Source organism: Lepidothrix coronata, unplaced genomic scaffold (genome assembly GCF_001604755.1).
Source record: "Lepidothrix coronata isolate B3197 unplaced genomic scaffold, Lepidothrix_coronata-1.0 Scaffold29, whole genome shotgun sequence".
Lineage (NCBI taxonomy): Eukaryota > Metazoa > Chordata > Aves > Passeriformes > Pipridae > Lepidothrix > Lepidothrix coronata.
This window is the reverse complement of record NW_016690209.1, coordinates 518,824-531,034: the sequence shown is the minus strand read 5'-3', so window position 1 is coordinate 531,034 and position 12,211 is coordinate 518,824. Positions and strand designations below refer to the sequence as shown.

General features: G+C 45.0%; 1 protein-coding gene across 5 annotated transcripts in view; it reads right to left on the bottom strand.

Annotated features, from left to right (window-relative positions):
• Nucleotides 1–12,211, bottom strand: part of LOC108495283 (calcium-activated potassium channel subunit beta-2) — a 142,714-nt gene that overhangs the window by 50,693 nt on the left and 79,810 nt on the right. The gene's annotated exons all lie outside the window — the stretch shown is intronic.

Below are 12,211 nucleotides of genomic sequence, written 5' to 3'. Positions count from 1 at the left end.
CCCTCTGGCTCTGGTAATGAGCCCCTGTTGCCTGACCCCCTCCTCAGCACACAGCAAAGTGCTACCTGTGCTCTGGTGTCTGTTGGAGTTGGAGAGAAGGTGCTCACTGAAGATTTGGGGAGTTTTTTGTTGTTCGTTTGTTGTTGTTTTTTTTTTTCCTAAGAACCAGCATTCCTGGAAAAGTTGATCCCAGGTGAGGCTAAGAACACTTAGTGTTTGAAATAGTGACTAATTGTGCTCAGAAAGTCAGTGTAAGTGAAAAGTTTGACCCATGAATGCCTGAGGCCAGGAAGCTCTGTGGTGAGACTTGCCTGGGGTTATTAAAGGATGAGGCAATGGTACAGAGCTGGGAATGAGTATTCATGTTATGCATGTCTGGTGCACCTACAGCCAGAAAGCTCTGACTCCCTGTGCATGCTGTGCCTGCTCCAGCAGGACTGTGCTGCTGAGAGTGGGGCTCTCTGTGATGCTGAGCCCACTGGGGTAGAAGAGGGGACAGACAACTCTAAATGAGTGCAGCTGAGCTGCTTTCAATTCTTTTTACCAGATAAATTAGAAATCAAAAATCGTTCCTACAATTCTCAAAACCCAATTGCAAAAACTACAATTGCAAAACCCAGCCAGCAGCCCTTGCCTTGACTCTTGCCAGAAGCAGAGGGAGAGAGGCAGGTCCACAGCCCAGACACTGGGTAAGTCACCTTCCTCTCCATATTTTCTCATTAGCCTTATGCACTTCCTGTCCCATAGCACTAATTCCTCATTGCTACAACAAACAGCAACAAAGCACCAGATCCATGAGGGTTTTTTTTTATCCCTGCAAGAGGCTTTTGAGCTCACTGTGAGAGCTTGCTCAGCCCTGGGAAGCACTCAGCAGCTGGAGGAAAGCTCCTGCAAGCGGTTCTGGCAGTAGGGCTATTGACACCATGGGTGTCATTGACTTGAGACAAAATCTGTGTTCCCATAAGGTGTTGTGGTGTCTCTAATGTCTGGGCAGGAGAAGCCCAGGATTATATACTCTGCTTGGGCAGGCATGATTCAGACCTGCTCAGATTCAGACCTGTGGTTGCAGATTGTTTAATCTTAGCAGGCAAAAGCTTGTGTTTTGATGTGCTGCCCATACCAGCAAAGCCAAAAGTGCTCACACCTTCATTTATCAAGTAATATGGGTGACAATAAACTGGTTCTGATAAATGAGGGTTGAGATAATCAAGCTCATTTTTGATGCAATTGAACATGTCAGGAACACGACCTCATTCTGGATAAGGGATGAGCTCTTAGATAATCAAAGTTGTGATAGGCAAGGCCTGACTGTCCCCCCTTGATCAGGAGAAAAGGGATGATTGATGCTCGTCCTCTTCCTTCCTGCTCTCCCGCTGCCACTGTGCTGAGGCCTGGGGAGGGCAGGTGAACCCCTGCTGTTGGGGTCTGGTGCTACTGTTTCAGACCTGAAAGGAGGTACAAGAACCCTCTCCTCTGCCTCTTTCCTGCCTTTCAGTTTTCTTCCTGAAGCTTCACAACCTTTGCTGCTACCATATTTCTGAGCCCATGCCTCTTGGTGGGAGGGAAATGGGGGGGCAGAAGGAGCCCCTGATGGAAGCGATGCCTGCCGGCATATCCTGGTTGGCTTCATCACCAGGATCCCTTGATGGAGGGAAGGATGGAGAGAGGTCAGGTCCAACAGCACTGGTGCCAGTGTTGGGGTCGCTAATACCCAGTGCCATTCTGTGACCATGGTGGGGCTGAAGCCACCAGCCTGGGAAAAGCAGGATCATTTTTTGTTTTGTCCAGGGGAAGCAGGAGCTCATCTCCCCCAGGTGAGCATCAGGGCAGAGCCTGGGTGTCATGTCCCACTACACAATTCTCCTGGAGCAGAGGATGCTCCCTTGGAGCCTGTCCTGCCCCATGGAGGCAGTGGACAGAGCAGAAGATGGACCTTTGCTGAAGCTCTGGAGCAGCCAGATCTGAATTTTTATGTTATACATTTTAATCACACTGTTGTGACATGGACCGTGGCCTGTGGAGAAGTGGAAAAGCATCAAAACCTGCTTATTCCTCACCCCTCACTTGGTGCCTGCATTTTTCAAGTGGTTCCCCTGCAGATGCCTGCAGATAACATCTCCTTGTCTGGGTTATTGCCAACCCTGCGTGGTTTTAGTTACAAATTCATATTTATATATACATAAAAAAGAGCTTATGTACAGTGTTTTGCTCTTCCTCTCTCCTTTGCAATGTATTTCTATTTTGGGAAGAGGAGCAAAGGTGGCTGTAGCTATTTATAGCAGGGGAAGGAGCATGAAAAAGGATGCCCACTGCCTGGATGGGCACAGGGCTGTCTGCCTGAGGGCAACAGCGGGTCCCTGCCATCAGAGATATAGGGGTTTTTTGATTTTTTTTGTGTTTCTTACATTTTATTTCAATTGCCCGTCTAATGCTGAATCAGATATGAACTTAAAGGACTGTTAGTGGCAGTGAAAAAAAAAAAAGAAACGTGTGGAGCATCGGCAAGTATTTTTTATGAATTGGATCTCTTGAGATGAAAGCTTCATTACTGTGAAACAATGAGCCCACTATACTCTTAGTAGTACAAATGGGTTTCATTTGTATTAGGAAGATACAAGCTTATTACTTTTAGTTTGTTCCTGTAGCACCAGGAATGTTTAATGTGATAATCAATGTAATTGAGGAACTGAAATTACAGAAAATTGCAACACTCTCAGGAGTGATAATGGCTGCAGCTGCAGCACAGCCAAAAGGTTGGGAGGTGGGCAGAGGTGTGGTTAAAGCAGACTCACATCCCAAGTGTGGATGATCCCCTGTCACACTGGGATCCATGGGAGTGCATCAGGCATCTCTGGTGCAGCCCTTGCATGAGGGGCACCTGTGTTTGAACAGGTCTTTCCTGAGTTAGGGTCACCCTGGATAGGGTCACAATTTGGCCAGTTTGGTTTTTGGGGGTTTTTTCCTCCTCCCTCTCCCCTGACATTGCAAAAGGTACACTTTTGACACCCAAACCCTACTGCCAAATTCTCAGGTCCTTTTCCCAAGTACAAGGTTGCTAAAGATTTTCAATTAAATGTTTCAGAGCCTTAAACAGAGACAAAACAACATTTCCTCTCCAGCCTACTGCTCATAAAACGTGATGCTGTTTTGTGAAATTTTTCACCTCTGAAACTCAGTCTGTAGCAGGCACCCAGCACGCTTTCAGCCCAAATTCTATGAAAAGCATAAGTAGCAAAGCTCCTTGGAGGACTTGTCAGCTATAGGAAGGTCATCTATAGCCCAGCAGCGTGGAGCTCCTACTCTAGCTCTGGGGAGCTGCTGGTTGCCATGTACCAAATCCAACCACTCCTGCATCTCCAGGCAATTTCTCTGCTCATTTCATTCCCTCTTTGATACAGTGGGTTTTTTTGGTTGCTTGTTGGTGATTTACTCTGTGTTAGTCCATAGAAAAGGTGGTGAGAAGGAAGGCAGCTCCTTTTCTCTGCCTTGGCAGCTGCCCCTGGGCAAGAAGGCTGCATGGGACACCTGGGCTGCACTGCAGGCTGCCCAGACATCAGGCTGGGCAGGGATGGATGAGGAGGAGTACCTAGAACCCAGGGAAGATGGAATATATTTCAGATGCAGCCTCTGAAGCTGCTAAATTAAGTCTGAAAGAAACAGCAGCCTGCAAGGGTGCAGCCAGTTTGTTTTCAGCCCTCTCCATTTTAATCTGTTTCACTCTGAGGAGGGAAATTTTCTCAGTTAGAGAAGTTGCCTTGTTCTAGTGGTTTCTAATAAGTCATGGCTGTAGTCACCAAAAGCTATTTGGTGCCCTCCCTTTTGGGAGAGCTGCCTGAGCTCTTCTCCCATGCCAGGAGACGTTCCCATCCGGCAGCATTGGAGCCTGTGCCCAACGCTGCCCCACATCACAGGGCTTCCTCCCACTGCCAGTCTTGAACAGAGAACTACAGAGAAATCAGATTTGTCCATTAAAAGAACTCACTTTACCATGTGCCATCAGCTGTGCCATGAGTTAGATTTAAGCCTATTGCGCTCAGATGGTACTTTGAGGGAAACTACGGAAGGCAGAGCTGAAGGTGGTGATTCATGGGCTGTAGTGTTCATGCTCTTAATGCAATTGCTTACATTACAAAGCAATTATCAGGGTTTAAAATTTCAATACCATTTGGAAGGCGTATATGCCTGGGGGTTTTCCATTTGCAGAGATGTTTCTTTTATGGTACCTTCTTGCCTAGTAACTTCACCATTTTAAGCACATCAAAGTGTTTTAGAAACCTATTTGTGATCTTTGTTGAAAAACAAAGGCAATCCTGCCAGCTCCACACAAAATACTTACTCCCTCGCAAGCTGCTCCTAGGGCTCAGTTTGGGTTTTGTGAGGTTTAATGAGGTAAAACCCCCTGTGCAGTGTTTCCTGCTCCCTTTCTTAGATTCTGGCAGCACATCGTTCAGCTGGGGCACTGCACTTCAGTGCTCTCTCTATCACTGTGACACCATCAGCTTCTCCCTGTCTGTCCAACCCCTTCAGGAGCAGCAGTCACTCTTGCAGTAAATTTTTGCTTGGAATAACACATCATTCTTGTGGCCCTCTCCTGGTGCCCTGCAGACAGGCTGGTGGAGGGGTTGGGAAGGGTAAACCTTCTCCATCAGCTGCCAAAGACAGAATTTGCTGCTGATAACTTGAGGTGGTGCCATGGTCGAAAGCAGGGCTTTGGCAGGTCCAGTCCAGCCCAGAAGGGCCAGAACTGAACTGGGACTTATGGGAGGAGGTAATTCAGACAACTCTTATCACTTAGCAAGGGAGAGACTTTCTGCAGAGAAGACAATGTCCAAACCTGACAATTCTCCGCTTTCCAGCAGTGCCACAGTTTCTGTAAACAGCATCACAAACTAATTATCACACAATGGTTTATCATGTGCACAATGCATATGAAACCACACAGGTAATTTCCATAGTAACCATATGAGATTCAAATGCCAATGTTGTATACTTCATAGTACCACGCACCTATGTGTCCGTGCAGTAAAGCACATACGTCTTTGTTAGTCAGTGTTTTGTTTCTGGGCTTCCAGTCCTTGTCTTAGAAGCATTTGCAAAACCTTGATTACTCATGTGTAATACTCTTGCACTAGACACATGCTTCTGTAATGCCTTTAAGGTTATGTGGAATTCTATTTGCAATCCCTCTCATAAATAAATAACACAAACCACTTGCTGCTAAATCTGTCTGTCAGCAAGCAAATGCCAGGAACCAAAATGACTATTATTATTACTGTTATTTGCACCATTCCAAAATCCATTAATTTGCTTGTTGTGGTGTTAGGTAATGAACGCTTCTGCAGCAAGGTCACAACTCCATTTTACATCAAATAACTATCTTTACTCATGTATGATACATGAAGCATATTTCTTGCTTAGGGCATAATGTTTTATTAACATTATTTTCCTTTGTTCTTTCTTACAGATTGTCTGTTATGACTCTAAAGATTGCCTTCATGACGTGTCTTTTTTAATTCAATGCATAATTATATAAAACAGAAATTCATCTGATGCTACATTAATAAATCTCTCATAATTTTTTTTTTTAAACAGGGGGACGTGCTGCTATTATTTACCAGAAAACATGGATTTAGTTAAGCTTCACAGAATTTTTCAGTCACTGACACATGTATTGTGTACAGGCAGAGCAATGATGGAAATGATGTGAAAGAAAACTGTTCAGTTCAAGCCAAAAAGACTAATGGAAGTAGTAAAAATAGTAAAGATATGAAAGCAAGAAGTACTGAAATAAATATCTGAGATGGGAACTTGCGGGGAAGGTTCACTGCAGCTGCAGACATGCCTGGATGAGTGTCAGCCTGGGTTAATTTGCAGGGTGACAGATGTCTTGGGAACAGGCAAATGCTGAAAAACAGAGCTGATGTCCCTGGGCCAGGTCTGCTCATGGAGCTGAGCCACTCTCAGGTGTCCTTGGAGCATCACTGACTTACTGCAGCTGTGGCTTTGGCGCTTGTCTTTAAGGACGATTGTGCAATCCCACACCTTTGCAAAAACCCTCCCTCACCTCCCTCCTGGCAGCACAAACACTATTTTGATTGACTGATCCTATACTCCTTCATCTGCTTCATCCAGTTCAGCTGTTTTTGTCTTACCTCTGGCTCTTCCTTTGACCCCAATTTTCCCTTGATTGACTCTGACCATGTCTTGCTGGGCTTCTTAGTGCTGCCAGGTGTCTCTGGTTCCCCCAGCTCCTCCTCAAGGAGACTGGTCCTAAATTTATTTAGGCTGCTCCTAAATACCCACCCATGCTACCCTAAGATGTGATTTCACAGTCCCCTTCTGTGGCTGAAAGTCTCTGAAGGGTGCCCCCAACTGTTGTAGTATCCATGTGCAAGGATGGAGCAGCAACATGGTCCCTACACCCAAAACTTTGAATTTGCAGAAGGTAAGTGCTACTGTTACTGTTTTGTAGATAAAAACCCTATTGGTTGGCAGATATTAAGTGTTTGGCTCAAGGTCACAGCGAGTATCTTTGAAGTCACTTGATAAACACTTCATTCGCAGCAAAGGATGTGCTTTGGGCTGTGATCTTATCCTATAACAAACGCTGAGATACGTTCCTCCTCTTTCATTCTAGCCTAGTGGTATATGTTGCTCACAGTTAATAATCAGTGGAAGATCATTAATTTTACCTTCTGATATATGTTTTTAATTTCTTTATTCATAATGAGTTCATTGCTGCAGCAGCAGGAGTGAAATATGTGATACTACTGGAATTTCTTTGCAATTCAGCATTAATTAATGTCCACTTCTTGCACAGCGTTAATAATAACATGCCTAATCTTTCAGAGGCTGTTGTGGAAAATTCTCTCTTTTCTAGCTGGCAAGAAGTGAGATTTGCATTTTAGCCTTTTGTTTAAATCCGGCCCTGAAGGGGTTTGAAGTGTTGTAGCAAAGCTGGACGTGGCACCCTTTTTATCCAACCTGGTACCATGTAATTGGGATTCCAGTCCATCCGCTCACCTGGTCTCTTCATGTTTGCTAGTCAGCAGAGGGAAGGACATCCCATTTCCACAGAGACCATGATGAACTTTTTGTTAGGAAAACAGGTCTGTCAGCCCTTATTGCTCCTCTTCCAGCAGAGTTTTAGTTAAATGCACTGTAACACTTGCTATTTCTGAGACCCTTTCCCTCCCTTTGCATGGGATAGACTCCTGGGTTCTGTATGGTGATTTTCCTCCCCTGTCCATTGTAATAATAACATGCTGTAAGTTTTGCTGGTCTTTGTCTCTCTGGAGGATTAGACATGCCATTTAGCAAAACTGGCCATCTAGGGATAAAAATACGTTAGTAAAATCAAGTCACCGTTTGCCTATACTGTGATATTTGTCTTAATACCATTGCAAGGTTAAACTTGTTTCTTCACAGGTTAAAGGGATGGATTTACTGGCCTGAAATGCTAATTTTTATTTCACCATACCTTGCTGCTGTTTTATGCATGTTTTCCTCCTCAGCCCTGTCTGAGGGAAAGGAAGGGCTTAGGGTTGGAAGTGACTTGCTGTCAGAAGTCTAAGGCCGTTGCACTCCCTATTCGTGACCCTTTAAAGCATAGTGTGACCTTTTGAGTATATAGAGAGCTGAGAACTTCATAAATACACACGGATTTAAACAAGAGATGGTGCTTCCTTTCGTGAGAGCCCTGTCAGGCTGTGTGGGAACAGGGTAATGTTGCGTGGCAAACTTGGGAATTTCTGTGTGACCTTGCTGCTAAAAGCTTCATCTTGCAGCACCAGAGAATACCCCTGAACTTGTGCATGAACTCTAAATATTTGCTGTTATGAGGCTGCTGAATGTGCAGCTGTGGAAACCAGTTCTTCACTCTGCAAACCAGTTCTTCACTCTGCATGCTTGGGATAGCATTCCCAAAAGCTCTTACCATGGCCCAGATCATTAATACACAGTGTCTAAGGACAGCCTGGGGATAGGACAGCCTCACAGAGTGGAGGGGTGTGCTAGAGGGGGTTCACCTTGTCCCCATGGCCATCTCTGACACCTTGCTGCAGGCATCAGATGTGCCTGAGCCAGAGGAACAGCTTTGCTGGCTGGGACAGTTGCAGCTGGGGAATCCTGCACCCTAACAAGAGTGACCTCTTTGCTGCTTATTTTCCAGCCCTGTTTTGCTCCAGGTTGGAGCTCATCCAGTGCTTGTGCAAAGCAGCAATCACAAAGCCAAATTTTGGATAGGCTTTGGGAATGTGGAGGCACTTTGAGGTCTTGTGCATCAGGGATGTACCAGGAGCTGCATCTGGCTGTTCTGCCCCGGGAGGGCAACCAGGGCAAACTGCTCCTTTCATACATCTGCACTATCACATTGGAAAGAAAATGGAGGTGACAATTATTGCAGTTTCCCATCCTTGCTCACCAAGGCTTGGCAGGGAGATGGCACTCATTGTCACAGCCAAGCCTGCCATCTCCTGACCCAACAGCTTTGGTGGGAAAACTCAGAGGGAGGGATAGTGTATCATGCTCCATCCTGCTTCACTGACTTGTCAGTTCTTGCTTTTGTTTTTGTGCCCAGTTTGGAATATGTGCAGATTTTGGTCAAGGAAAATGAACAAAGAAGAATGCTAATTACCGCACTCTGAGGGCAATGGCATCATTGTCCCCATATTGCATCTGACTTACTGGGCCTAAGGGAGGGGCTAAATACAAATTCCAGCAGCAGCACAAGCTGTTTAGTAATATATCATCTCACTTATAAATGTGCTTTGCAGAAAAGTAACTACTTAAAACCTTCCTCTTTGTTAAACTCACTGACTAATACAGCCCTGACTTGGTATAATGCTGTCTTTCCACAGCTCTTCTTTGCATGTCTGTGCTGAATTCATACGCAGAAGTTTCTACGAGGAAATGAATTGCTAAAATTCTTAATGAATTTGGTTATCAGAGAGGCTTTTCTAATAAAGATAATATGCGTCAGCAGAGCTGGCAGGTTTTTACTGGGGCAATTCTTCATTGAGTCCAGAGTAGATTTCTGTGATAAATCTTGTTAGTGCTGTCACTCTTGGTCCTAATGGTGTGAATAGCCATTTAGCTTGCAAAACAGCAGAGCCATTCAGTGGCTCGTGGGTTTTGGCATCATGCTCAAATGTTCTCCAGCCTTTCCTGTCTTTTGCCAATCTCTCTGACTAATTCACCAATTTTTTTATAATGCAAGAGAGGCTCCCACAATAAATCTCTTAACCTCTGCTGTTCAGACTCTTATGATAGATGGTGCCTACTTCATTGCAGGGTGTGATCCCTGCTGCAGTTACCTGGCTGCATTATCAGAGACTGAGGTAACACTTTGTTCTTAGAGCACCTGCATGATTTGTTTTATATCTTTGCCTTTCAAAAGCTTTTGAATTGCACTTCCTCTCTGGCTTTCACAGCCAGTTGCAGCTCTGGACTGAACTGAAGCCCAAGCGATAAGCCCTGCTCTGTATTTTTTGTGCAGAGTACAGCAGGTTCATTCATTACAGGGGATGATGCTGCCTGTTGAGCCACCCCCAATCAGTTGTGTATCTCTTGAGCATCACAGTCTGTCTCATGGAGACACCCACAGCCTGAGGCTGTGAGTCCACACTGTGATGTTTGCTTGCTAACATGAGGACAATGAACCTTGTTTCCCTGGTCACAGTGTAATGCAGGGCACACACCCTGCAAATGGAGACAAGTAGGGAATTTGGAAACAGCTGGCCTCTGCCTGATACCTGGGGCTAGCGCTCCTTCCTTGCCACGTGCTGTGTGGGACCAGTGGATCTTAGTCCCACTGTGCCAGCTGCACTCTAGCAAGTGGTGGGAGGGTTTTTTTATATTTCTTCTTTTAAAATATCTGTTGCTGTTCTTACATGTCAACAAACACAAGTGTCTGCAGCAGAGACAGTATCTTAATGAGTTGTTTAGCATCTGTGGAGATCTTGGCAAAAACAAAAAAAAATGAATAAATGCTAGATAGTTCAGTGAGACCTGTATCAGATTTATCTAATACTGACCTTGCAAGAAGTCCTTGGATGATATGAACTGGCTGTTATTGGTAGCGGAGAAAATAAAGTTGCAGCAGTTTACACCAGCTAAGCACCTGGTCATTATGTCTAATGTTGTAAAAGTTGCTGTGGAAGCACAGGCTAAAATAGCTATTCATCTTTGATCCCTCAGCAATGCAAGAGGCTCTAGTAATCTCTAAGATTATGGTTATAGAGAGATCAAATTTTATATACAACCTGCTAAATCATGTTTACAACATGTTTCAGTTCAAAGAGGAAAGTACTGCACGTGCAACGTGTGTGGGTCTCCCCTCCTCCTCTGTGCCTCTTCTGGGCTTTTAAGAGTGAGTCTGTGGTGCCTTGGAAGTCTGACTTTGCAATGCTGTGGGTGTTCTGAGCTGAAGGCCAGCACTGCTGGCCCAGCACCTGGTATTTCCAGAGGAGAAAGTGCAGCTAGGTAGGAGTTACCACATATTTACATATTCTTGGGGAGCAGAGATGGAGCCAGGCTGTGTTTGAGAGATGATGTAAAACCATTAGAGGAATATACCGTCCTCCAGGACTGGAGTTAGTGGCTTTGCTGTGACTACAAGTTTCCAGGTGACTTTAATTACACTCCTATGTGGGGGAGGGTGTAAAACACAATGGCACAAATAAACAAAATGATCCAACTAGTAGGAGGCACAGTTGCAGGCTCTTAGTTTCCAATGCAACATATGCTCCAGCCACTATTTCTAGATTCCCTGTGTATTAATACATGTCTTATAAGGAGCAATTAATGTGAAGGCTTTCAAATGCCAAAGCAGAAAGTCACTGAGACCAGGAGCCAGCTTGTTTTTGGCTGTCTTGGGCCAAGCCTGGGACTGTTCCCCAGGCTTCAGTGGAGTGATAGTGGGTTTGCCCTGGGAGAAAACATAATTCAGACTGCAAAGCAGAACAGAGTGAATTTTGAAGTTTTCTTGCCAAAGTCTTGTTCTTTGAAAGTCCTCTCTGGTCTTGTGTAGGACAGTGCAAAAGAATGGATTTGGTAAAGGTTAGGACGTTTCAGTGACTGAAGGAAAATTGCTTTCCTCCCTCAGGTTCCAGTAGTAATGCTATGTGTTTGTTCATATGTTTCTTAAAAAACTATTTGTGTCCTTCCAGCGATATTTGATACCCTGGGTATCTCACAGGCTGCAGAAAATATTTATTCTGTCTCGTTTGCCCTTCTCTCAACAATGCACATGCACAAAAGACAGATTTGAAGTGTTTGTACCTTTTGATTGACAATAGAAATCTTTTGCTTTGAGTTTTGGCAGAATGTTCATGGTCCCAGAAAGCTTTTCAGTTAACTTTCATTTTGTTTGCATGACTAAGCAGTGGTTCTGCATCACTTAATTACAAAAGATTTCCAGAGCCTCAAAAGTGTTTCACTGCTGGAGAAAAATCCAGTAGTAAATCCAGCTTCCATGGTTTAAATTGCTTTAAACTAAAAACCCCAATGGCAACAATTCTTTTTCATAGAATCACAGAATAGTTTGGGTTGGAAGGGACCTTAAAGATCACCTACTTCCAACCCCCCTGCCATGGGCAAGGACACTTTCCACTAGACCAGGTTGCTCTAAGCCCCATCCAACCTGGCCTTGAACATTTCCAGGGATGGGACAGGCACAGCTTCTCTGGGCAACCTGTGCCAGGGCCTCACCACCCTCACAGTGAAGTATTTCTTCCTAATATCCAACCTAAACCTATCCTCTTTCATTTAAAAGCCATTCCCCCTTGTCCCATCTCTCCGTGCACCTGTCAAAAGTACCTCTCTGGCTTCCTTGTAGCCCCCTTTAGCTACTGGAAGAGGCTCTAAGGTCTCCCCAGAGCCTTCCCTTCTCCAGGCTGAACAACCCCAGCTCTCTCAGCTTGTCTCCATCGCAGAGGTGTTCCAGCCTTTGGAGCATCTTTGTGGCTTCCTCTTGACTCAGTCCAGCAGATCCTTTATTTTGGGGACCCCAGAGCTCAATGCAGTGCTCCACGTGAGGTCTCAAAAGAGCAGACTAGAGGGGAAGAATCCTGCATGATGCCAGATCATGTGCATCTTCTTGACAATCAACACCCCCAAGTCTTTCTCCTTAGGGCTGCAGATGATTTTTCTTCCTTCAAGTGCAGCCTTAGGTAAGAGGAGACAATGAGGCTTCAAGCCTCTGAAGAATCTG